Genomic DNA, 27545 nt, shown 5'->3' with positions numbered 1-27545 from the left:
ATCATTTGATCAACTTTTCAAGCCAGGAGTGGTCACTTGTTTTCTGGTTTCAAATTTTGAAATTAACGCACTATATTGTTGCTATTTTGCTAATTTCTCTCTGCAAGGTTTTATGCTTCAGGAGGCCACATATGTGGACCTAGTGGAAGCTCAGGAGCCAAGCCTCATTAGACCGTGTTGCCACTGTGCAAAGGCATATATCCCATTCACCCTCCATTTGCACAGTGGGTTGTAAGAAATCAAAAATCAATTTTTTTCTTTTTGTTTGTATCTCGATCCATCAGCAAATTCACTTAAAACTTTATTCATTTGTCCAACTTCCCCTTCTTTAACTGCTATATTTGTTTCCAATTACAGGTGTGCAATCCAACAAATTTTACATTTCAAAATTTTCAAACATAAAACATGTTTTGTTTTTTTCCCCTCTCAGCGCACCACTTGACAATTTTGATGTATTATCTGTTTATTCTAATTTAGGGAGATTTTTTTACATTTCTAAAAAGTGCCATGCTCATTAAGATACTTTATTTGCCTAGAATCACACCCTCTTTTTTAGGCGACGAAGAAAATATCGGTCCCTGGTTTCTCGTTAACATTGTGCAATTCATCCATTTGATCGCTACTACTTTGTTCTCCGTATAGTACCCAAGCTTTTAAGATTCTTTTAAATAACTCATTATTGGCACGTGAAGTGAGAGTGAAAGCAATGCTGAATCTACAATAAAATTTACTTTTTTTCATTTCAAGGCTCAAAACGAGCAGGAGGTGAGTTGCAGCAAAGCCCCTTTTGCGACACATGAGTAGCTTTATCACCTCTGTCAAACTCAAGTTATAGTACTTTTTAGTTTCTTGTGTGTTTTTTTTCCCCTAACCTTCAAATACTAGCTACGTTTGGGCTCCATAAGAACAAATTGATTTACATTCTATCTCTTTAATGAGCTCCTTCAACTTGCCACAAAGAATGCTAAGCAGGGACTGTTCCACCTTCAGAACTGGATTTCCTGTTTTTTCCCAATGACCAGTGGTGAGTATACATTTTACATCTCTTCAAATCTGTTGTAAGTATAACTACTATCCTGTAGTCAATATAAACTCTTGTCATTCATAACAGTCCACCATGAGTAAACCATTATTCTTCTATTACTTTATGAAAGTGAAGGTGTATGCGTTTGAACCTTCCTTTTCATTAAAAAAAAAACATTTTTTGATTGCTCAATCAATGCTCCAACGTATCGTTTTGGATTTTTAGATGTGGAGCTTCCATTTAAACTATTATAGACGCTCTTTGATTGAGCTCCTGCAACAAGAGACAACTCCACTAATTTGCACGAACAAGAGGCGCACGTGTCCTACCACCAACCAATGGGAAAACACCTGTGGAACAACCAACTAACGACAATGGTGTATAATGATGTGTTATCCTTCACCCTACCAACCGAACGAGTGATGTCCATTGAAATACTTGTTTTTTAATCAAACATGGTATTTATCATCACACACAAGATAGAACATAGTGCGTGCAAAATAATAATAATAGTCTTTCTCAGAACTGTAGTCTACAACTGTTTGTGTTGGCTCCCTTTGTTTCTTAACCACTATTAGACCCAGGTTATTCATCAGTCTAGTGTGGTGACATACAGCCTGCTAGTCAATATGAGTCTTTAAAGTCACAACATAACCTGACTTAGGTCTATGTGTTTTTGTGCCCTCTGTTATAAAGTTTCAGTTTTAGACACCCACAGGCTCTGCACCAGAAAATTCAAGCTTGTACACACCATGGAAGATCTACAGGCAGCTATCAAAATGTTCTGCGCTTGTGTGACGAACTCCGCTACGTTTGGTGCTGGCAAGGAAGAGCAGGCTATTTGGGATAGGCTCTGGATGTGGACCTTCGCACTGCTTCACAGACTTGACGGTAAAGTGCCTTTGGCTTGGTATTTTTTTTAATTTTTATATATATATATATATATATTTTATTTTGGATATTTTTGTTGATACACTTAAAACCCTCCTTAAACAAGATGCTGGTGGGGTGATATAGGTCAAGCTTTGGTACATACATATGGACAATAACAAACCCCTCAATCCCCCAACCTCACCCCACCTAAAACCCCCCCAAACCTCAACACTCACTCCCTACATCACACTTCTCCCACTCATGGTACACAAACTTTATAGATGTACAATCTGCATGGGGTGTTAGAGGGAGGTAGTACCTCTCTTGGGGGAACATGTTATGCGCTTCAAAGTAGTACATCCACCTTGGTCCTCACCTGAAACTCTTCTCTCACCTGTTGCTCCTTGTAGCAGTTTGCATTCAACAGTGGACACACCCCGTGCAACGACTTCAACTGGCTTGCAAACCGATGGGGGAAGGTAGCATAACGTGCTGAAACTCTTCTAGGTTAGGGCTTCGAAGACTGGATCCAGCAGACTGCATAGGGATCATAAAACGATTTGGTAAATAGGCAGGAAGGCGGACTCAGCAAACTGTTGTGGAGCGCAAATAGGGAACAGTTGGACACATTCGTACAATGCAGGACATCCACTGCATCCCTACCTATCTCCAGTCGTCTCGACTATGTTGTGGCACTGGATCAAGATAGGCGGGTGCAAGAGAGTGAGGCTGACGACCCACACAACTCTCCCTCACTGTAATCCAGTTCACGCTCATCCTCCCTCTCCCATCCATCAAGTCCTGTGTCGGTGGGCGAATGACAAACCAGCAGGTGCGGACACACCGGAAGCTGTAGACACAACACTGCACACAGGTGACCAAGGGTAATGGGTCGCTTTATACTGTACCGCAGCAGCAGTGTAGTTCGGCAGCACCCTGGGTGTCTGAGTAGCCCTATTTATGATTGGTCTGCTCACCTCCATGGTCTGAGGAAGGCGCTAGAAAAAGGTCCCCTAAACATGGCCTGCTGGCCACGGCATGCGGGGATCCCAAAAATGTGGTAGCATCACTAAGAAGAAAATAGCAGTGGCTACGCTCAGCATTCGCACATTGAATGTTCGCACACTTATGGATACCTCTAAAACAGACAGACCTGGGAGACTGACAGCAGTTGTCACAAAATAATTCAGCAGGTACAACAGCCAGATCGCACCCCTAAGCGAGAACAGCGTCCCATCCGAAGGCCAGCTGACAGATTTCAAAGCCATAAAAACCCATAAAAAGTGGGTTGCAGTCACATCAAATCTGATCAGCAAATTAGCCAACCACACAAAAGTATTTGTCAATCGACTCGTCTCTGCGGCTCCCCTTGAAGGAAAGCACTGCGCCAACTTTATCAATGCAATATGATCCCACCATGGGGGCAGAGGAGATCGAAGACATGTTTAAGGAAGACTTTTACTCCCTCACAGCATCGGTGCCCAAGGAAGACGAGCTTGTTATGTTATGCGACTTCAGTGCCAAGGTTTGTGCTGACTAACAGACATGGGAGGGAGACATTGGGAGGAATGGAGTTGGCAAAAGCAACAGCAGTGGTCATCTACGTTTGAGACCCTACGCAGCTCATGACCTGTTGATCACAAACAGCTTTCCGCCTACACAACCGTAACAAGACTTCCTGGATGCACCCATGCAGCAAGCACTGGCATCTCATTGATTACATTATAGTAAGGGGAAGGGACAGGCAGGATGTCAGTGACTAAGGTCATGTATGGCAAAGACTGCTGGACAGACCACAGACTCATTCTCTCAAAACTCAACAGGCACATGCAGCCCATGCGGCGCCCGCAAGGCCAAAGGCACAATAAGCAAGTGAATGTCAGCAAGTTATAACACCACTTTGTGCACCAGAAGCTCAGGATGGAGCTCAACTGTAAGCTTGAACAATTCACCTTTGGCACAAACGGTGCAGAATTTGGACTAGGCAGCTTTTATAGAAGTAGTCTACAACACCGCTATTGCTCACTTTGACCAGAAAACAAAAAAACACAGAAGGGTTCAATGGCAATGATAAAGAAATTCAGAAGCTGCTGGATGAGAAGCCTGAAGACCTCAGATCCCTCCAGCAACACATTATAACTGCCTTCAAGAAGGCAGACTACAGCTCCATCAAAAGCAAGGTACAAGCAAAGTTCAGAGAGATGCAGGAAACCTGGCTCAAAAGAGAGGCAGATGAGATCCAGGGGTACGCTGACAGCTAGAAATCCAATAGTTTCTACGACCCTCTGAGGAGCATCTACGGGCCACAGACCTTTGGATCAACATCACTGTTTAGTGCCGACTGGTCCACCATGCTCACTGACCGGAATTACATGTTGACAACAAGGGCTGAACACTTCAACACTATCCTGGACGGGTCTTTCTCTATCAATGCTGAAGCTTTTCACTACACGCCACAAGTCGCCATCAACACCTCCCTGGCAGAACCTCCAAAGGAATCAGAGTATAAGGAAGCAATTAAGCTTCTCTCTAATGATTAAGCACATGGCTCTGACGACAGAGAAAGGTAAACAGCTAATCTTGTGACAAGGGTAAAGAAATCTTTCTCCTGGTCATTGGCGGTAAAATCCTTGTGACTATCCTTCTCAAACGCCACCGTCAATACTTTGGAGTGGGACACCTGACAGAGAGTTAGTGCGGCTTCAGAGACTGACAGTGGGCATGATACTTGCTGCACTTCAACTACAGGAACTGTTCAAGAAAGAAGACGGTGACATTTACACAAAGTTTGTGGACCTGACCAAAGCCTTTGACAGTGTCAATCATAAGGGGCTATGGCGGGTCATGTAAAATTTTGGATGCCAAGGACAATTCATCAGTATGTTGTGCAACTTCCACAACGTCTTGCTTGCTCAAGTAGTGGACGATGGAGACTCCTACGCTGCCTTCCTAGTCAACAATGGAGTCAACCAAGGCTGTGTACGGACACCCACGCTGTTGAATCGGCATGAAGTGTAGACAGTCCTTCTCTTTAAGTGTGTAGGTTCTTTTTAATTGGTCAAAGAAAATAGGCCCATCTCTGTTAAAGATGTTAGCAATAGGGTGGCATCCCACCTATTGCCAGTAGCGGAACGCTACTTGGTCCAGGCCTAGGTTAACCACTTCGCTGCCAGGCCTTTTCCCCTCCTGTGCCGAACCTTTTCTTGGCTGTTTGGCGCAGTTCGCGCTTAGGCCCTCATAACTTTTTGTTCACATCAATTTGCGTCCTTTTTTTTCCAACATCCTAGGGATTCTAGAGGTACCCGGACTTTGTGCTCTTCCCTGAAGGAGACCAAAAAATTAGCCAAGATACAGTGAAAATTATGTTTTTTTTAAAAAAATGGGAAAAAAGGGCTGCAGAAGGCGGCTCGTGTTTTTTTCTCCTGAAAATGGCATCAACAAAGGGTTTGCGGTGGCAAGATCACCATCTTCCCAGCTTTCAGGAACAGGCAGACTTGAATTGGAAAACCCAATTTTTCAATACAAGTTTGACATTGTACTGGGACATACCCCATTTTTAAAAAAAATTGTGCTTTCAGCCTCCTTCCAGATAGTGACCAAACTGGGTGAGAAACCAATGCTGGATCCCAGAAAGCTAAACATTTCTGAAAAGTAGACAAAATTCTGAATTCAGCAAGGGGTCATTTGTGTAGATCCTACAAGTGTTTCCTACAGAAAATAACAGCTGAAAAAAAAATATATTGAAATTGAGGTAAAAAAACAGCAATTTTTCTCCACGTTTTACTCTGTAACTTTTTCCTGCAATGTGAGATTTTTAAAAACAATATACCGTTACGTCAGTTGGACTCTTCTGGTTGTGGGGATATATAGGGCTGGTAGGTTCATCAAGAACCCTAGGTACCCAGAGCCAATAAATGATCTGCACCTTGCAATGGGTTTTTATTCTATACCAGGTATACAGCAATTCATTTGCTGAAATATAAAAAGTGAAAATAGGTATCAAGAAAACCTTTGTTTTTCCAAAATGGCCACCCGATAAAGTGTTGAGAAGCAGTGGTTATTTGCACATCTCTGAATTCTGGGGTGCCCATACTAGCACGTGAATTACAGGGCATTTCTCAAATAGATGTCTTTTTTACACACTGCCTTACATTTGGAAGGAAAAAATGTAGAGAAAGACAAGGGGCAATAACACTTGTTTTGCTATTCTGTGTTCTCCCACGTCTCCCGATAAAAACGGTACCTCACTTGCGTGGGTAGGCCTAGTGCCCACGAAATGAAATGGCCCAAAACACAACGTGGACACATCACATTTTTTCACAGAAAACAGAGGTGTTTTTTCCAGAGTGTCTACCTGTGGATTGTGGTCTCTAGCTCAGCCGGCACCTGGGGAAACCTAGCAAACCAGCACATTTTTGAAAACTAGACACATAGGGGAATCCAAGATGGGGTGACTTGTGGGGCTCTGACCAGGTTCTGTTACCCAGAATCCTTTGCAAACCTAAATATTTGGCCAAAAAAACACTTTTTCCTCTCATTTCGGTGACAGAAAGTTCTGGAATCAGAGAGGAGCCACAAATTTTCTTCTACACAACGTTCCCACAAGTCTCCTGATAAAAATGGTACCTCACTTTTGTGGGTGGGCCTAATGCCCGCGAAAGGAAATGCCCCAAAACATTATCTGGACACATCAAAATGATCAAATACAAAACTACCAGTTTTTGCGGGGGCATCTGCGTTTTTGGTCCTGGGCTCAGCAGCCTTCTAGGGAAACCTACCAAACCCAGACATTTCTGAAAACTAGACACCCGAGGGAGTCCAGTGAGGTGTGACTTGCGTGGATCCCCCAATGTTTTCCTACCCAGAATCGTCAGCAAACCTCAAATTTAGTTAAAAAATCACATTTTCTCACATTTCTGTGTGGGATCACCGCACTGGAACACATTTCATACAACCCAATGCTCCCCTCAGTCGCCCGGTAAAAATGATACCTCATTTGTGTAGGTGGGCCAAGTGCTTGTGAAAGGGAAGAGCCAAAAACATGTTGATATTGAGGGGGAACCAAAGGGGGTCCAAAAGGGCAGTTTGCAAAAAAACATTTTTAGGCTGACAAGTGCAGCAGACTTTCTATCGGTATAGTTGAGACAATGCTGGGTGGTAGGAATTTTGTGGATTCCTGCAGATTCCGGAAGGTTCCATCACAAAAACGTGGGAAAAATGTGTGATTTCCAGCAAATTTGGAGGTTTGCAGGGGATTGTGGGTACAAAAATGGTGCGGGTGCATGTGAAACACACCACCATGGAATCACCCAGATGTTTACTTTTCAGATGTGTCTAGGTCGTGTGTATTTTTCTACATGACAGTGCTAACGCGTCCGTCTATGTCAATTTATACACATCAGGACTCGTTTTAGGTCGATGAACCTTTGGACCCTGTGGTGAGTCTCCGTAAGATGAGATTACCAAGCATCAAAATATGTTTCACAATGACCATTAATGAACCTTCGGCGCATTCATTAGTTCTCAGACTCAAATAACCACACCTTGAAGGAAGATGTTGTGAATTTATTCCCTATTGATTACAATCTAATAATAAACGTATTAGTCTCAAAACCAAGAAGCATAAGAGCATAATCACAAAGTGGCAACTACGATAAGCTTTCAACAATGCGATGATCAGAATCATAGGATAGATACGTTAGCAAAGAATAGATCATAGTGCATAGTAAACCATAGAATATCAGTTCAGCATGGCTACATGTCAGTCACGTCAGTTCCGTCAGTCAAATGAGCACCTTATCTAACCTCAAATTAGCATTAGCATGTTGGGCTTCATGCAAAACAATTTAGAATATCAATTTTGAAAAACATCTAATTAAGATACCTAATTGAACATACAGCAGTTGGTACCTAGAAAGAAAGGCATATAGATTCCGTTAGCAATATAATTACCCTCCTCGAGATAGGTCAGCATACAGGATCAGTCTTCGTCTTCAGGACATCAGTTAGTTCACCGTCAATCTATCTAAATTAGAGGCAAGGGACACTCTCCTCATAAGGAGGAAAGTGTAATAGGGCAGTCTATGGGCTAGGATGATTTTGTCTAAGTCTCAAGTCACCAAATAGAGTGACAGAGTTTCTGGATGCAATCGATATCATTCCCTACCTAATGTGTCTCGTCTCTCGTGTCATGAGTTTTTATCCCCTCTTCGTAATACATTCCCCCAAAATTCTATTGGTTAATAACTACACCCCACTATTGGTAACCAATCAAATTATACATTAAGTAATGCATTTGTTATTTCTTGATATTAGCTCGTCTTCTAATTGGTCTTCATAATCGACATTTCGTAGGTGGCATGTCCGGGGTTACTTCACCATCTTGGCACACGTCTCAGGTCAAAAGTTCTCTTCTCCTCGCTTTAATGTCCTTGGAAGTGTCCATGTTTGTTTCAAATCACACAGTTTTAGACTAGAAGCTACTAACATGCGGATGAGAAAATTCCACGATGTTTCCAACAGATGCAGAAAAGAACAATAGCTGGGTCATGGTCGTTTGCAAGTCCGCACACAGTTGTAGCAGAAAAATACGCTTTTAAATGAGAGTTACACAGCCAGTTCGCGACTCATGCTAACTTAAGATATACGAGTTCTAATGAATACAGTTTCGTTCGTAACAATACATATATTTGAAAGATTATTATTATTACAGCATTAGTGTTCATAAATGAGTAAATCTTCACGTTTATTAATACATTTCAATTATTAATTATTAATATTGCATTGTTAAATGTAAACATTTCACGTCTATAATATGATATTTAAACTACGCTCTCTCAGTCCCTCCTCTGATGACGCTCGTCATCACACAATTTCAATTTTTCACCTTGCGCATAATACGCATTTCAACATCTTGCCCTTTATGTGAACTTTCCCATATCTCATTGAACATTTTCTCTCTTTCACTTTCTTCATTCAGTCTGGCTCTTTTTGACAGGTTTCTTTTAATTTTGTCATTAATTTTGCATGCTCCCCATAATCCTAAAAGACAAATCAAAACAATTAGTAGACCTAGCATAATTTTTGCAAGAACTCCATTCCAAATGTTGGTGAACCAGCTTCCTACTCGGGCAATTCCTTTCCCAAAATTTTCCCAAACTCCAGGTTCTTTTAGATCCTTCAAATCTGTACTATCTTTAGTAAGGTTAGTAAGAATACTTCTAATTTTCTTACTATTATCAGGTATAAATGAACAGCAGTGACGTTCATTAAGCATTTTGCACACACCTCCATTCTTTGCTAAAAGAATGTCTAAAGCAAGCCGATTTTGAAGAGTCAAGGCTCTTTCTGCAGCAAGTTCAGTATCCATCAATAATATTGCTCCTGTAAAATTTGTCAGCATGTTATCCACAATAGTAGACAACTTTTGGATTTTCATAGAATTTAAGATAACCCCAACTGATGGGATTATTGCCCCAAATATGTCACCAATGACAGCAGCCACTGATTCTCGTTTCTGTCTAGAATGTTGTATTTCAGAAGATTTAGGTATTTGTTTTAAGTCATCAATCTGGTATATCTTTGGGAAAACTATTCCCAAGTAACATGTCCCATACCATCCCTTTGGAAGACGGTAATATGCATTTAACCCACAGATGTAATAGATTCCAGGAATCGCTGGGTCTTGTCCATTTAACATAAAGGTCCATTTACTCTGAAACAAAAACACATGTCTACATTCACTCGTACCCACAAACAAATTGTCTTGATCAGACTTTGGTCTATATATACATAGCCTACCTACGTGTAATGCATCTATAGCTAATTTGCCTTGGGTTTTAATTGCTGTGTAAGCATAATCATTTGCATAAGTACGTTTTTCTAAGCCTTTCTCTAACTTCTCCTTTAATGCTTTGCGTCTATCATCTGTGTGATCTAAAAAGCTTTACTCTACTGAAGACAATAAGCAAGTCAGGTTATTGCGATGTGCGTAAGCAGTTCCAAATGTAAGTGTTGGCTCAAAAAATCCTCTAACTAGTTTAATATCATGTTCTTTAGCTAGCTTATTCAAAAATTCAATTACAGGCACAAAAGAAAACACAACATCCAGATTTGAATAAAAGTATTGTACATGCTCTTGATTATAGAATCTTGTTAGTATCAAGCTGCAGCTAATCCCATAAGTAAGAGGGAGGCTATGATAAGTAACTCCCTCCTGCACAGATGAAGGAATTTTAGTACACACATGACAATCTTTCGTATCCATAGTTTCCACATACTCATTTAATAAGCGATAGAAGACATTAGTAGAAAGTTCCCCTCCTGTATTAGTTCCCTCATGCAGATGTTTAGTATCTTGTTCAAATTTCTCCCACGGTGATATTTTATTAGTAATAGTAGTAGTCTCTGGTTTTGAAGTTGTGTTAATAGCTTATTTCTCTCTCCATGGCATTCCTACAATCACTCCTACAATCATTATTGCACATACAACACCTACCATGAATCCTAACCACCCACACACCTTACTTCCTTTGTTACTATAAGCCATGTCTGTATAGAATCAGAATAGCAGATCGACAATCCACTTAAGATGGCAAACTCTTTCTGCGTATTTACAGCGTCTTCTCTCACTCCAGGACCCTTTTCGTAAGTTCAGGTTAGCAGCTTGTCGTAATTTGGTTTCTTGATGTCAAATCCAGGTTTAATTGTCTCTTTCCGGTAAGTTTATAGAGTTTTTTCGTTTTAGTTTTCGCGATTGTTCAAAATGTTCTCCTGTAGTTTATCCTCAGGTACCGTAGTATTGGCCTGGCACTTCTCGATCAAAACAAAATGCTAAGAATTCTTGTTGCCATTCAGAAGTTGTAGCATATGCCCATTCAGGACCTGTGTACCTTCGGTTTGCTATTCTCTTTCTTTTTAATCTTCTTTCACCTTGTTGTTCCCCTTCACTCAGATCATCTGCCTGTGAGGCATCGCTTTCTTCTATTATTGTCTCGTTTGTTAATTCTCTTATCCTAAAAGGTGACTTTTCTGGCCATTTATCACCTCTATGTGTCTTGTTTCGATGTTTTCCTTCAGGACGCTGGACAGCACCCTCCTCTTGTGATATGGTGTTTTCTCCTGATAAGCTTGGAACTTGTTCAGAAGATTCTGATTCGTTCTGATTTAAATCTACCACTTCTCCGTCTCTCTCTCCTTCCTGTTCGATACTGTATTCAGGCTCTGAATTGTATTCGTCTGCTTCTGGGAGAACCTCTCTTTGCCTTTGTTCTCCTGCTGCCTCCACTGAGATTGGCACTCCGTCACTTCTCTCGAACTCACTGATAGTTTGAGGGACACAGCTGTTCTCAGCGGGCTCTCCTGTAGTCTCAGATCTTTCTTGACTGATCTCTGACTCTGAGACTTCTCCTCTTGAAGTTGCTGTACCGGAATTTTCAAATTCCTCTTCAACAGGACACGTTACCTTTTTTGTATGGCTGGCATGTGTCCAGTTGGGAACCCCGGCACACTTCACAGCAGTAGTGGTCGTCAATATCACTTGATATGGCCCTTTCCAACGCGGCTCAAGACACGATTTTCTTACGTGCTTTTTGACTACCACCCAATCTCCAGCTTGCAGAGAGTGTCCTGGTTCGCGATTGGTGGTAACGTGTTAGCTTCCACCTGGGGAGAGAAAGAGCGAATCACGTCAGCCAAATTTTTGCAGTAATCCAACACCATATCATCTGTAATATTCACTAGGGCATTTGCAAGTACCGCTGGAAATCTCATTGCTCTACCCAAGAGGATTTCATGGGAGGACAGTCCTGTTTTCTTATCTGGTGTGTTTCTCATGGACATCAGTACCAGCGGTAATGCATCTGGCCACTTCATGTTTGTTGCTGCACACATTTTCGCTATTCTTGATTTTAAGGTACCATTCATCTGTTCAACTAGTCCTGATGCTTCAGGGCGATAACTACAGTGCAACTTCTGCTCAATGTTGAGTGCTGCACACAGAAGCTTGATCACCTCATTGTCGAAGTGTCTTCCCCTATCTGATTCTATAGAGACCGGGAACCCGAATCGTGGTATTAATTCCCTGAGTAATAGTCTTGCAACTGTGAGACTGCCATTTCTACGTGTAGGGTATGCCTCAATCTAATGACTGAAAACACATACAATTACTAACACGTACTTCAATCCTCCACAAATAGGCATTTCAATGAAATCCATTTGTATTCTATTAAATGGACCTCCAGCTCTTCCAATGTGGCTCAAATTTACCACTGTTCCTTTTCCAGCATTCATCTGTTGACAGATGATGCACCTGTGACAAGTAATTTCTGCGGCATGTCTGAATTTTGGATTAAACCAATCAACTTTAAAAGATCTGATCATGGCATCTCTCCCTAAATGTGCTTGCCCATGATATATTCGGGCAAATTGTGACAGAAGACTATTAGGTAAAACCAACTTTCCATCATCTGAGACCCATATATCATCTGCTCTTTGTACACATTGCATTTTCTGCCAGGAACGTTTTTCTTCTTTGTTAACACGATTTTGTAGTGTTTTTAATTCATCTAAAGTATCAACCACTTGTAATGCTAGATTCAAAGTTGTGTCGTTTTCAGGCTGAGGTAGCAATTCCCACTGCTCTTTGAATGATATACAATTCAATGCACAAAATCTTGCAACCTGATCTGCATAACCATTCCCCATTGACACAAAGTCTTGTGATCTGGTGTGAGCACTGCACTTTACCACGGCAATTTCAAGAGGTAACTGAATTGCATGTAACAAATCTCTTATTTGTTCACCATTTTTCACTGGTGATCCGGAGGAAGTCATAAAACCCCTTTGTGACCAGATCTGACCAAAATCATGTACAATTCCAAATCCGTACCTGCTGTCAGTATAGATTGTAACTTTCAGATTCACAGCAGCATGGCAGGCTTTTGTAAGAGCTATTAATTCTTCCACTTGTGCAGAGAATACCTTTTCAAGCCAAGAGGCCTCAACTATGCCAGATATTGTACATACTGCATAGCCGGTCCTCAATGTCCCTGTTGAATCTCTTAAACAGGACCCATCCACGAACATAATGCAATCGTTTTCTTTTAATTGGGTGTCCTGTATGTCTGGGCGAGGTTTGGTACAGAGGTCAGTCACCTCAAGACAATCATGCTCAAATTCTTCCCCCTCTTTGATTTCTGTATTCTCATTGGGAAGTAGAGTTGCCGGGTTCAGTACTGTGCACCTTTTCAGTGTAACATTTGGTGATCCCAAAATTATCGTCTCATATTTGGTAAGTCGTGCATTTGTCATGTGTTGTGTTTTCGTTCTTGTCAACAAGATTTCAACAGAATGTGGGACTAATACTGTCAGAGGGTATCCCATGACTATGCCTTCACATTGAGAAAGGCTTTGACCAACTGCTGCAACTGCTCGCAAACAACCCGGTAGGGCTGCTGCGACAGGGTCCAAAGTAGCTGAAAAATATGCTACAGGGCGATTTGCATCTCCGTGGACCTGTGCTAAACAGACAAAGAACACGCATCACGTTCATGACAAAACAACAGAAAAGGTTTCTCATAATCAGGCATTCCTAATGCTGGTGCCCTGCACATGCATTCCTTCAGCTCTAAGAATGACTCAAGTTCTTCTTTTGTCAAAGTGATCGTATGTGGTTCATCTTTGACATCTTTCCCTGTCAATTTTATTAGGGGCTTTGCGATGATTGAGAAGTTAAGTATCCATTGACGGCAATAACCCACCATTCCCAAAAACATCCTGACATCTCTTTTTGTTGTTGGGGGATTCATCTGTATGACAGCTGTTATTCTCTCCTTTGATATCCTTCGGGATCCCTTCTCAATTAGATGCCCCAAATATTTTACTTCTTTTTGACAGTATTGCAGTTTCTTAGGTGACACCTTATGCCCGTTTTTTCCCAAATGATTCAACAATGCAATAGTATCATATTTACAACTGTCTCTGGTTTTGGATGCAATCAACAAGTCATCAATGTACTGCACAAGAGTTGAATTAAAAGGCAGCACAAGAGGTTCCAGATCCTTCTTTAATATCTGATTAAAGATAGATGGTGACTCAGAAAATCCTTGAGGGATTCTGCACCAACTGTACACCTTATCCAGGAATTTGAAACTGAACAAAAATTGGCTATCCTCATGTAGCGGTATTGAGAAAAATGCCTGTGATAGGTCTACTACGGTAAACCATTCAGCATCACAAGGAACTTGGAACATTATTACTGCTGGGTTAGGTACCACAGGGCAGCATTTTATCACAATCTCATTTATTTTTCTCAAATCCTGCACAATTCGAACCTTCCCACAGGGTTTCTTCAAACCCATAATAGGTGAGTTACACGGACTGCTCGAGACTTCTTTTAAAACTCCTTGCCTGAGAAAATCTGCAATTATCTATGTCACTTCAATGAGTACGTCTTGAGTCATGTGATATTGTGGTATTTGTGGGAATACTGCATTTGGTCTTATCTGCACCTTGACTGGTTTGACTCCTTTAATTAATCCAACCTCTTTTCCTGTCAAGTCCCACACTCTCTCTGTTACGGACCCTTGTAGGTCAGCATGTAAGTCGATTAGAGTAAACACTGGGAATAAAGTAATTAGAGGGTAATCTTCACTCGTCTCCCCTCCTTCTATGAGCTGGCCCTCATCTCCTTCATCATCACTGTTTGTCTGACCTTCTATTCCATCGATGGAACAGGTAATTAAACATTTAGTCTTACATAGTAAGTCCCTTCCAGTAGGGATACTGGACTTGAGTCGCATACGACAAACCTGTGCAGGCCTTGGAAATTTCCAATTTCAACCTGTACTGGGTCAGTAATTGGATTTGTCAAATACTGGTTAGCCACACCAACCACTCGTATAGTGCGTCCTGATAAGGGTAATCTCGGTACTTCCACACTGCGGACTGTAGAGCGTGTAGCTCCAGTGTCAACCAAAAATGAAACTTTATAGCCCATTACGTTTCCCTCTACATATGGGCCTCTTTGATCTACTTCTAACAATGCTGCAAGCCTGCCCTCTTCACTGTCTGAACTGTCATCTGACCATTCTTCATTCATCTCATTTTCACCTCGTAATGGGAATTGTTGTACAGTATTGTTTTGACTTGTCACCTGACCTGTGACCTGCTGAGGAAGCGTCACCTGTTGCTGACCCATCGGAGCTAGGGGTAACTGCATTTGCTGTCTAGGCACCATAGGAATCTGCTGCTGCATCAATTGCATGGGCACGTTTTGAAAACGCGGCAGTAACATTTGTTGCATAGGTTGTACCCCTGGCATTTGCCTCAAATTATTCTATAAGTTCGGGTTCTGTTGTCTCATTCTTGGACCTCGCGGATTCTGCTGTGCACCGACACTTATGCCCTGCTGAACTGTACCATCATGCACCATATTTGGACAATCCCGCTTCCAATGTCCCACGCCCCCGCATGCATGGCATGGTGACATCTTTTTTACTACCTGCCCGTCATTTTGAACGACAACATTATTCATGTCCAAACTACGATTCACAAAACCTCGGCCTCTACCTCACGGCTGTACCTGAAACCCACCGTTCATTTGCGGTTGCTGGTGCATCATCTGCTGAACACCATTTCCCTGAATTCCAGCTTGTGCAGCTCTTATCTGCATCACCATCACCTTTTCTTTCAGCTTTTTCTGTTTCAACTCAATTTCATCACTACAGTATTTTGCATACTGCAACACCTCATCAATTGGTTTAGCTTGCCAACAAATCAAATGGTTCTTAATCATCTGACCAACCTCTGGTCTCAGCCCTTCAACAAATCTGAACACAAGATGATTCATGTCTTTCGGCTCGATCGTCTCGGTACCACTGTAATGTTTAAATGCTTTTAACAATCTCTCATAATAAGCATGTATTGACTCCTTAACCTCTTGCGAAGTCCGGTCGATTTTCTGCCAATCGGTCACCTTCGGTGACACCTTTTGTTTCAAAAACTCAATGACTTTATGATAATATTTCATCACCTCTTCAGAAGGCGATCCAGTCGCCTTATCCCTTGCCGGTTCCTTTGTGGGCCAATCTACCGCTCTTTTGCACTCAAGCCACAAATCCGGTGGAACAATAATCTCAAACAAGGTGTTCAAGTCCTCCCAAAGACACTTTGCAAGCTTCACAAATCTATCTATCTGTTGATACCACTCGATCGTTTTTTCTCTCAACCTTGGGTAATCTTTCGTAAAGGACAAAATATCTCCCCTGGACCAAGGCACATGAACTAAAACACCACCAGCCGTTTCTCTCATGGGCAGGATTTTTACTGAATCCACATTGGGTGTGGTCGCTGTTTCAATAGACCCTGGGCTATCCCTCTTCCCTTTGTCTCTTTTCTTTGCCCATCGGTTTTCCCATTTTTCTAATGCTCCCCAGATTTGCGCACTCTGCAGCAATTCTTTCAGGTGTGTCTTCATGCCTGCAGATCTCATGTGATCAAAATCTTTAGTGTCAAAGTCTAATCTGTAGCTCCTTTTCAAATGCTTCGTATTACCAATATCAATATTGTATTTGTCTGCCAAGTTTGCTAATCTCTGGTGTATTTTCCCTACCTCTTTGGTAATCTTAGGGCATAAGTATCTCAGTTCTGCCTCAGTGTAGGATTCCAACCTGTTCACTCCCATGGTCCCTTCCACTAACTCAGCAGCTTCTGCCCCTAGCCGTACAAAATTCAGATATTCATCTTGTTTTCCCTTTTCAGGGTCAATTTCGGTTACTGTAGTTTTTCGAGAAGCAGAAGTTTTTTCTAACCACTCGTTTAATTGCTGTATTGTAAAACCCTGCAATGAGATGTTTACTGCATGTATCATTGGAGTATGTGAGGTATTCGTACTCATAGTTTGGGGAGTCAAAACTCCCAACCCTGCTTGTCGCATTGCTTCAAGAGGTGCCCCTATTGGACTAAGGTCCATTAAGGGTCTCTGTTGCTCACATACCTGTTCTTCCTGGGCCATTATCTGTGGAGTTCTAATAGACCCTCCTCTTATCGCTTCATGAGTCATGACTCCCTGTTCACACGTCCTTGTTCTCTCTTGGGCATATAACGGTACTGGAGGACCGACAGTAATAGGTAGTGATATAGCGGCAGGTGTCTGACCTGCACCCAGGCTTCTAGGAGCCGCAACACCATAGGTCTGTTCTAAGGTACCTGGTACAGGTACTAACGGGGGTCCTGCTACAGGGTTATATCCTGGTATCAGCTGTGGTGGTTGAGACACTAGCTTTGGGGTTGACTCAATCTGAATTAATCTTGGTTTTGTATATGTCGGGTCTGGCGGCACCACCAAGTTCGTAGTAGTCTCAAGCACTGGAACATCGGGATAAATTCTTTTTATCTGCGGTGGAGGCTGTAACTGTATCGGCACGTCTGGTGCAGTAGGTACACTGTCACCATTCTGTATCAAAGCTGTATCGTTAGTCTGTACTGTATCAGTAACTCCCTTCTCCTGCGTCTGGTTCCCAGGATCCAAGCTAGTACTCGGAACATCGTCGCTCACCGCATAAGGTGGTGGTCGATCATGCAGCAATCTATCCATAAACTCCTCATCCTCTGAATCATCCTCTTCTTCCCAGGACCTTTTTTGTTCTTTAACTTTGTCTGAGTCTTTGTTAGTTTTGCAAGAAGCTTTCTTTCCCTGTGTCTCTTCTCCCTGTGTTATCGCTGGAAACAGCTTTAACACATCTACTATTCCCCGTCTCCACATCTTATTCTTGTTGTCCCATCTCGCTTCTGCATAAGATTTTTCTGCCCTTGTCAATCTTCTGTGAAATCTCTCTTGCCTATGTTTAAGAGCCATCAGATACCAGATCGCTAGAGCCTAATATTGTGCCAGTCTCGGAGGTGGTTTCTGCGTACTTAACATCCACCTCAAGTTTTCTAATACCTTTGGATTGAATGTCCCATGTTCTGGAAACGCTAAACACCCCTCTTTTTCTGTCAACTTGCGCCATTGTTTTATCCATAAACAAGGTGCAACACCCTTTTCCTCCATAACCGTATAAGCTGGAGTACCCTCAGGTGGTGTAGGTTCCCCATCAGTTGCAGTAATGTATACATCTCCCTTCAAAGCGCTTTTAAATGCCTTTACAAAATTCATTTTTGCAATTCTTTTACTTCGTTTTTAATCAGAAAATGGCTTAATTCCCAGGACACTCTTCACCTACCCTTTTCTCAACCTATTGCCTCCCACGGACGGCAGCCAATCCGTGCGCGACCCCTTTCGACATCTGACCTATCTCAGCGCGGCACCACTGACGTCACACTCACACACTCTGCAGCTGACAAAGTCTTGCGGCTTGTCCACATCTCACTGACTCATACAATTCATACAAACTAATGCGATTTATTGCAGACACTTTAAATGACAGTACAAATCTGCCGGTTTACTACAGGAAGGGTAACATATTTGCTTCAGAACTTTACAGAGATTTCACTTGAAGCCTTGGCCGCTACTCTCTCCTTCTCAGTTCCCACATGCGCAAGCAGAATTCGACCTGCAAATCCTACTCTCGACTTGTCAATGACTCCCTCTAGTGCACTTTAGAGCTCGTCAAATCTCCATCGAAGGTTTCATACATACGTTATGACTCAGACCTGATTTGTCAATCACGCCCGATTGACCTATTAAACCGCACAGATTACAACATGAACCATAATTCTCATCCTACTCCGGAGTCTTAGACCTTAACAGGTCCGTATACCTTAACCAACCACGTGGATAATTTTGAACAAATAAGCGCTGCATTCACATGAAGTACGCCGACTTCCCTATTCTCATACTGTGGAGTACGCCCACTCCTGCTAAACAACACTTAATTTGGCCTGAATACACACACAAATCTTCACAATCTCATGCAAGATGCATAAGCTTTGAGCAAGCGCAAAGACCCTAACCACACATACTTTGGCGCCAAGAACATTCCCAACTCATCTAGATAGGCTCCGAGATCCCGGTAAAGCCCACGGCGAACCTAGCCACTCATTGCTTTGCCAAATTTCATTATCACAGAAAACAAAATTAACAATGAAAACTCCGTCCTAGGGCCCCCAAGGGCCAAACCGTCGCTCTGCTACCAGAACTGCTAATGCGTCCGTCTATGTCAATTTATACACATCAGGACTCGTTTTAGGTCGATGAACCTTTGGACCCTGTGGTGAGTCTCCGTAAGATGAGATTACCAAGCATCAAAATATGTTTCACAATGACCATTAATGAACCTTCGGCGCATTCATTAGTTCTCAGACTCAAATAACCACACCTTGAAGGAAGATGTTGTGAATTTATTCCCTATTGATTACAATCTAATAATAAACGTATTAGTCTCAAAACCAAGAAGCATAAGAGCATAATCACAAAGTGGCAACTACGATAAGCTTTCAACAATGCGATGATCAGAATCATAGGATAGATACGTTAGCAAAGAATAGATCATAGTGCATAGTAAACCATAGAATATCAGTTCAGCATGGCTACATGTCAGTCACGTCAGTTCCGTCAGCCAAATGAGCACCTTATCTAACCTCAAATTAGCATTAGCATGTTGGGCTTCATGCAAAACAATTTAGAATATCAATTTTGAAAAACATCTAATTAAGATACCTAATTGAACATACAGCAGTTGGTACCTAGAAAGAAAGGCATATAGATTCCGTTAGCAATATAATTACCCTCCTCGAGATAGGTCAGCATACAGGATCAGTCTTCGTCTTCAGGACATCAGTTAGTTCACCGTCAATCTATCTAAATTAGAGGCAAGGGACACTCTCCTCATAAGGAGGGAAGTGTAATAGGGCAGTCTATGGGCTAGGATGATTTTGTCTAAGTCTCAAGTCACCAAATAGAGTGACAGAGTTTCTGGATGCAATCGATATCATTCCCTACCTAATGTGTCTCGTCTCTCGTGTCATGAGTTTTTATCCCCTCTTCGTAATACATTCCCCCAAAATTCTATTGGTTAATAACTACACCCCACTATTGGTAACCAATCAAATTATACATTAAGTAATGCATTTGTTATTTCTTGATATTAGCTCGTCTTCTAATTGGTCTTCATAATCGACATTTCGTAGGTGGCATGTCCGGGGTTACTTCACCATCTTGACACACGTCTCAGGTCAAAAGTTCTCTTCTCCTCGCTTTAATGTCCTTGGAAGTGTCCATGTTTGTTTCAAATCACACAGTTTTAGACTAGAAGCTACTAACATGCGGATGAGAAAATTCCACGATGTTTCCAACAGATGCAGAAAAGAACAATAGCTGGGTCATGGTCGTTTGCAAGTCCGCACACAGGAGAAGCAGAAAAATACGCTTTTAAATGAGAGTTACACAGCCAGTTCGCGACTCATGCTAACTTAAGATATACGAGTTCTAATGAATACAGTTTCGATCGTAACAATACATATATTTGAAAGATTATTATTATTACAGCATTAGTGTTCATAAATGAGTAAATCTTCACGTTTATTAATACATTTCAATTATTAATATTGCATTGTTAAATTTAAACATTTCACGTCTATAATATGATATTTAAACTACGCTCTCTCAACAGCGTCCCAAAGTCCTTAAAGTGCAGCCCTCACCATTCCAAGTGGGACGATTTTGAGAGTAAGCCGGGTTCTCATGGCCCAAATGTAAATGTAAAACTAAAACCCCAAATCAAATGTCTTCTTGCTTGCTGTGGGATAAGATGTTTTAGAGTGCGGGGGAGAGCTGAAAGGCTGTTACCCCCTTCAGTTGAGGTGGGGGCACTACCAGGCCCATACTGTTTGGTAGCCACCACCCCAATATATATATATATTTTTTAATTCCCTGGCATCTAGTAGACTTTCTACCCCCCCCCCCCCGGGTGTGGATCAGGGGTAATTGCCCCATCTGCCCACTGGTGGGCAGAACAACTTTGGCCCCATTTATTTGGGGTGGGGGTATGGCCACACCCACACCCTCTTATTTTTGAAAAAAAAACTTCCCTGGCCTCTGGTGGGCTTTCTGCCCCCCCTTAGGGGCAGATGGGCCTTCCAAAAATAGGCCCATATGCCCCTAATGGGGGGCAGATATGGCCAACAGTAATGTGTCCCCTTGGGGAGGGAGCCTTACCCAAGGGGCTGCCCCCCTAAAGAAAACACACGCATACACTCACACCAATCTCTGGTGCCTAAGTGGTTTCTGCCTCCATGGGGCAGATTGGCCTAACAAAAATCGGCCGATTTGCCCCCAAGGGGGGCAGAAATGGTCTAAATACAATATGGCCCCCAGGGGAGCGACCCTTCACTAAGGGGTCGCTCCCCACCTCTAAAAAACAAAACAAAAAAATACATTTTTTGTTTATCCCTGGCGCCTAGAGGTTTCTGCCACACCTAGGGGCCTTGCCTAATGTGTCGCTCCCTATCTCTAAAAAAACATACAAACATTAAAAAAACACAAAATAAAATTAGCCGTGGCGTCTAGAGGTTTCTGCCCCCCGGGGGAAGATCGGCCTAATAACAATAGGTCGATATGCCCTTGGGGGGGAAGAAATGTCCTAAAATAAATTTGCCCGCCTTCCCCCGCTAACCCTCCGTGGAGCGACCCTTGCCTAGGGGGTCGCTCCCCTTGCGTGACATTGGCGCAAAAAAAAAAGATCCCCGGTGCCTAGTCGTTTCTGGCCCCCTTGGTGGCAGATTGACCTAAAATCGGCAGATCTGCCCTCAAAGGTGGCAGAAATGCCCTAAAATAAATTTGCCCCCCAGGGGAGCGACCCTTGCCTAAGGGGTCGCTCCCCTTGCGTGAAATTCACACAAAAAAAATCTCCCTGGAGTCTAGTGGTTTCTGTCCCCCTTGGGGACAGATTGGCCTCATGAAAATAGGCCAATCTGCCCCCAGGTGGGGCAGAAATGGCCTAAATATAATGTGCCCCCTAGGGGAGCGACCCTTGCCTAAGGGGTCGCTCCCCACCTCTAAAAAAAATACAAAAAAACAAAAATAAAACAAAACAAAAAAAAAAGATCCCCGGTGCCTAGTGGTTTCTGCCCCCTTGGGGGCAGATTGACCTAAAATCGGCAGATCTGCCCTCAAAGGGGGCAGAAATGGCCTAAATACAATTTGCCCCTCCAGGGGAGCGACCCTTGCCTAAGCGGTCGCTCCCCATCTGTAAAACAACAACAAAAAATCCCCGGTGCCTAGTGGTTTTTGCCCCCCTTGGGGGCAGATCGGCCTAATTAAAATAGGCTGATCGGCCACCCAGGGGGGCAGAAATGCCCTAAAATAAATTTGCCCCCCCAGGGGAGCGACCCTTGCCTAAGGGGTCGCTCCCCACCTCTAAAAAAAAACAAAAAAAACCTAGAGGTTTCTGCCCCAAGCCATAAAACAAATGCCCCCCTGGGGAGCGACCCTTACTCACTGCCCTTATGCCAATTTCATACATAGAATAAATCCCTGGTGTCTAGTGGGCATTTTTAGCAGCCGGATTGCTTCACAATCTGGCTGCTAAAATGCTCAGAGAGACTTCAAAGGGAGGGAAATGTCTTTCCTTCTCTTTGAAGCCTCTCAGGCCTCCTCCACGTGATCGGATGAGAAATGCTCATCATTTCTCTTCCAATCGCGATGGGAGGAGGCCTCTGTGATAGTCAGTGCGCGATTGCACGCTGACGTCACATGGGGGGTGGGGAGGTCGGGGGCTGTCAGGAGGTCTTCCATCCCTGCCTTTGGGGGGTGAGAGGGAAGAACACAGAGGGAGCGCTAGCGCTCCCTCTGGGCTCTGTGCCCAGGACGTAATGGTTTCTACTGGGCACACGAGCACTGTGCCGCAGGACGTAACCATTACGTCCGCAGCACAGAAGGGGTTAAAATCGGTGTTGACTATTATTCGAGTGAGAGGAGAGTGTAACGTTCTTAGCCTCTTACGTACTATCACCTTCTCCCACAACCGGAGCAAGAATCTTTTTGCTGGGGAAGTGTAGAGACTACATGCTCATTTTGGTCTCCTCAGGAATGGGACCTTCCACAAGTGTTTCTCTGATTCGGGCTGTGACTATTCTGAAATATATGTTTGAGCTGTGTTGCCTCACAGTATTTTTGAAGGAGTGATTCAGACCACCTTCCAGTGGTGTACAATAGCTCTGGTCTCATCTAAGCCATGGGCGTTGATATGCCTAAACAAAGTTATGAAGGGCTTTGGAAAGGAGTGATTCATCCCAGTTTGTAGACTCACCTGAATCTTCTGGGAGTGGAAAAAAATCCAGGATAAAATCAACATTTTGAAAGCTGCAACTCTGTCCAGCCAGGAAAAGTTGTAGAGGCGCTAATATGCTAGTTCTTTGGTGACCCGCAGGAGTAGCTCATCATATTTGTGTTACTGTCGGATTTGTGTTACTGTGCTTGGCACTGTCTTTGTCAGCTGAATATACAATTATGAAAGTGTTTTCTTCTCCAATTGCACAGGAAATTGTGGGGAGAGTTGTATTACTTTGTTGGTTAGATCCGTAACATGGAGGGCTTTGATTTTATGAATATTTATTCATAATCCAGCCTCTGCACTAAGTGCTTGCTTCCTTAAAAAAAACTGTAAGGCCTCATAGGGGTTTGTGAGGGACATTATTAGTCGTCTGCATAAAGACTGGTAGTGTGGTTTTCCACCCTAAGCAGATCCCTGTAGTAATAGTTAACAGGCACTATTTGGTGACATGGCTACATTTTTAATGCGCATAGCATAGAGCATGGGGGCACCCCTGTTTGTTACTTCTGATGATAGTGTATAGGGAAGACATATGGTCATTAACTCTAACCGTGGATGACCATAGTTCCTCATAATCATGAGCGAAAGCATTCCCTAAGTAGAAATGGACCAGTGTCATCACCAGGTATGGACAGTGAACCCGGTTGAACACCTTATCAGTGTCTGTACAATAGCATGATGTGTCGGGGGAAGAGATGTGCTTTGTCTATAAGGTGAAGGAGCATCTGTGTTGTCACTACATTGCTGGTGCAGTACAAAGCCTACCGGGTCAGAGGCTATTGTAACTGGCCTTAGCTGATTCAGGAGGACAGATAAGACGCTCATAAACACCTTGGTATCAACATTAAGGAGAGAAAAGGCTTTATAGGACCCTCAATGCTTCCTATCTTTTTTATGTTTTTTGAATGACGATGATAGAGGCTTCAGACATTGCAGATGACATTAAAGCTTGTCCCGGAGACAAGTTAAACAGTCTTGTCAAAATCAGTCATTGTCCTGTAAAATTTCTTAGAAAACGCATCCAGGAACCCATCTGGTCCTAGGGATTAATGGTGCTTCAGTCGTGCTAACATCCGCTATAAGCGTCTCAAATTTGAGATGTCCATCTAGGTGATTTGTTTGATAAATGGTCCCCGTGTTCCAGAGAAAAGTAGTGCACATGCCTTTTTGATGACTCCAACTTTTTTGGTCTAAAGGATGATACTACACTGGAGCAAATCAAGGACAGTGGCAACAGCACAATGTTGTGGCATCTACACCGCTGCCCGCTTGCTTTAATCTCACTCATCCTCCCATCCCTTTTGTGGCTCATTTCGTGGCCACTGTCTATTTCCCTCCCAGCCCTATTCCACTCGTTTTGGCAGTCTTTTCATGGACATGGGTGTGGTAGTCGTGTAGGCCGCTAGTTACGAGACCACGCTAGTACCCGGACCGTCATAACACCTACCCCTCAGCACCCCACCAGCTGCTGACGCCAAAGGCCTTTAGTCTAACTTTAACCCACAACCATCTTGTTGTGGTTTAGATAAAGTAGCACCTGTCTCAGTTGCTGAATATAATGTGGTGGTAAAAATAATAATTTTGGCAGGGCTATGCTTTCCATTCTTACAAGCCCCACTACATATTCCTATGTCCATTCAGTGTCTGACGGAGAGCTAATCTTCCTTGCTCCAGTGGGTGTTTCCATCTCTCTTGTGCACGAGGGCAGAGTAGGGTGTCCTACCTCCAGAGATAGGTCGTGGTTATTTTTCTTTTTCTTTCTTTGTGCAGAAAAAAACTAAAAGGTATGCCCTTTCCTCTTTATTTGTGGTCCGTCAACAGCTACCTCCACAAAGACAATTTCTAAATGCACACCCTGGCTGAGGTGTTGTCAGTGCTCAAACAGGATACTTTATGGTAGTGCTGGACCTTCACAATGCTTATTCACACACTCGCATTCTGAATTTTTCACACGTTAACTGTGTTTCAAAGTGAGCAAGTAGCTTTTTAAGTTTACTGTGCTCCCCTTTCGTGTCTTCACAAAACTGATGATGGTGGTGTCAGCTCATTGGCGTGGGACTGTCGTCATCTTTGAGCACAAACAAAGGTTATCTTTCAGTGTTTCCAGCCTGTTTGCGGGTGCCTGACTGATCTTCCATGTTAGTTACCAGCTGTCAATAGTATTTCAAGCAGCTTGTTTCACTATAGCAGCCTTAACATGTTTTGTTAGAGCACACTGAAACCTTACATTTCTTTATGAAGATTTTCTCATGAACGCCATGTGAGCCTAATCACTATATGTTTGTTGACTATACAATTTTTTTCTTTTTTCCCCGCAATTACTTCTTACATAAGGGTTATCAGCATCTAACCCTCGCTGTATCCACACATTTAACTACCATCTATTGAGGCAAGCTGGTTCTCTTTTTCCAAAAGTGTTCACTCTTTCACGTTGGTCTAAATGTTGCCTGACGACTTTTTCTCTACCTCCTCATTCTTACATATATTTGACCCACAGCGGTCATTCATCGTACTAAACAACGCCAAATGGATGATCAGCTTTTTATTTGCTTAATTGCTGTGAAAATTAGGCGAGCTGATGAGAGAAGAGGACCATCTCCAACTATCTTTTTCTTTCTATTAAAAAGTGCAATGCCTTGGCGAAGAAGCAGACTTCTGATGGCTTATGTGCTCCTTCCACTAGAGTGGAAGCAGCTACTACGGAGAGATATTCTTATGGTATCCATTCTCAAAAAATGAGAAGGAGGAGCCAAGATGGCGGCCGTGTCGGACGCCTAATCTGTGAGCTCTGACTCGGGCCCACGACAATTATCCTGCAGGGCGCTCCCGGAGGGGAAATTGGAGCCCTGGGCTCTGCATCCGGGCACCGGAGCCCGCCGTGCAGCCGAGGAGCCGCGCAAGATGGAGTGTAGTGACGGAGGAGCCAGCGACGGCCGAGCACCATGGGGCAAAGGAGGCCGCAGCGCTGTCACGCCTCGGAAGTCTGACCCAGTGGAGACAATGGCGATCGGCGCACCCCGGCGGCCGAGGTGTGGAGGTAGGAGGTGGGGGGACTGTGGCGGAGGGGAGGGCTCACAGAGGGGGGACCGCATACTGGTACGGCTTCTCCCCTCTTCCCCCTGTTGCTTCCCCCTCCCCCCCACTGGACGGCGGCGGGAGCAGCGGCTGGCCCAGCTGGCCCAGCTCTCCCCTGCCGGGCGGGACGCTCCTACAGCGGGAGAGGATGAGTGGAGGTCCTGATGTGCCGCGGCTGGGCATGAGGGGCGGCCCGGTCGTGCTGATCTGCCGCCTGGAGCAGCTTGAAGGAAATAGCAGAGGCGGTATCGGCCTCGCGGCCTAGGAGCCGCACTGGACACACGGGCGCTCATCCGAACCAGGGGAGTAGCGCCCAAGTGCTTGGGGGATAGCCCCCCATCGATCTACACAAAGTTGAACTCCTTTCCCCCCCAGCAAATGAGGGGACAACAATAAGAACAGCGCTATTTAGGTGGAGGGGCTGACCGGACAGGAGGGCCCGGGCTCTCTCCGTCCCCCAGCCCCCCGCTCCGACGTCTTTTTTTAAATGCCGACCTCCTCTTCCGGCCTCCCTGCTTTATCTCTGTAAGTGGCCACGGACACGCGCAGGAGCGGTGTCTGTGCCGGACCACAGGGGGACCCCGGGCTGCCCAGAACCCCAATTGTTTACCGCTGGTTAGTCACTCCGTGGGAGCACCCATATACACTCCTGTCCTGGAGCATTCGACCACTGGCAGCAGGACCCCCTGCCCAACTGATCCCAACCTGTGTGATACAGACCGGCTTGTTCGGGAGGGGTCACAGGCAAGCCGGACGGGACCGCAGGGGGGCAATACACGCCGCAGGGAGTACCAGTGCTATCAGGGCACTCGGTCGTTCAAGTAACACATAATAACGCTGCCCCAAATTGCGAGAGCCACCTAATAGACACAAACATGTCGGGGAAGTCCAAATCTGCCGAAAACTAAGAATGTAATGCGCCTGGCCCGGCACCGTTCGACCAACAGCTAATCCCAACTTTACAGTCACTGGAGAGCACACTCCAATCCCACTCTATACAATTTGTAAAAGTGCTACAGGCAATCATAGACACTAAATCCTCTTTCGAACTCAGTGGACCATCGCAACTTGGCGGAGAGAGTAAAATCGACGGAAGATGTACTAAAGACGACGAATCCTATAGTCTTGGATAACCAGAAACAAATTCAGCGTCTGGATGCAGAGGTGAAGATCCTATGGCGGCGTGCCGAAGAAGCAGAAAGCAGATCCCGGCGCAATAATGTTCGCTTCGTAGGGATTCCTGAGAGTTTACCAGAACAGAGCTCGGAAATATTCATAGAGCAATGGCTAATCAAAGAAGT

General features: G+C 43.8%; 1 long non-coding RNA gene across 1 annotated transcript in view; it reads left to right on the top strand.

Annotated features, from left to right (window-relative positions):
* Positions 1–514: 514 nt before the first annotated feature.
* LOC138275016 (uncharacterized) overlaps positions 515–27545 on the top strand; it is a 113247-nt gene continuing 86216 nt past the window's right edge. Inside the window, exon 1 of the long non-coding RNA XR_011200404.1 lies at positions 515–1915. This is a non-coding gene — a long non-coding RNA (uncharacterized lncRNA). The remainder of the gene's footprint in view (positions 1916–27545) is intronic.

This window comes from Pleurodeles waltl, chromosome 2_2 (assembly GCF_031143425.1).
Source record: "Pleurodeles waltl isolate 20211129_DDA chromosome 2_2, aPleWal1.hap1.20221129, whole genome shotgun sequence".
NCBI classification, from domain to species: Eukaryota; Metazoa; Chordata; class Amphibia; order Caudata; family Salamandridae; genus Pleurodeles; species Pleurodeles waltl.
This window is presented reverse-complemented; position numbering and strand designations above follow the sequence as displayed.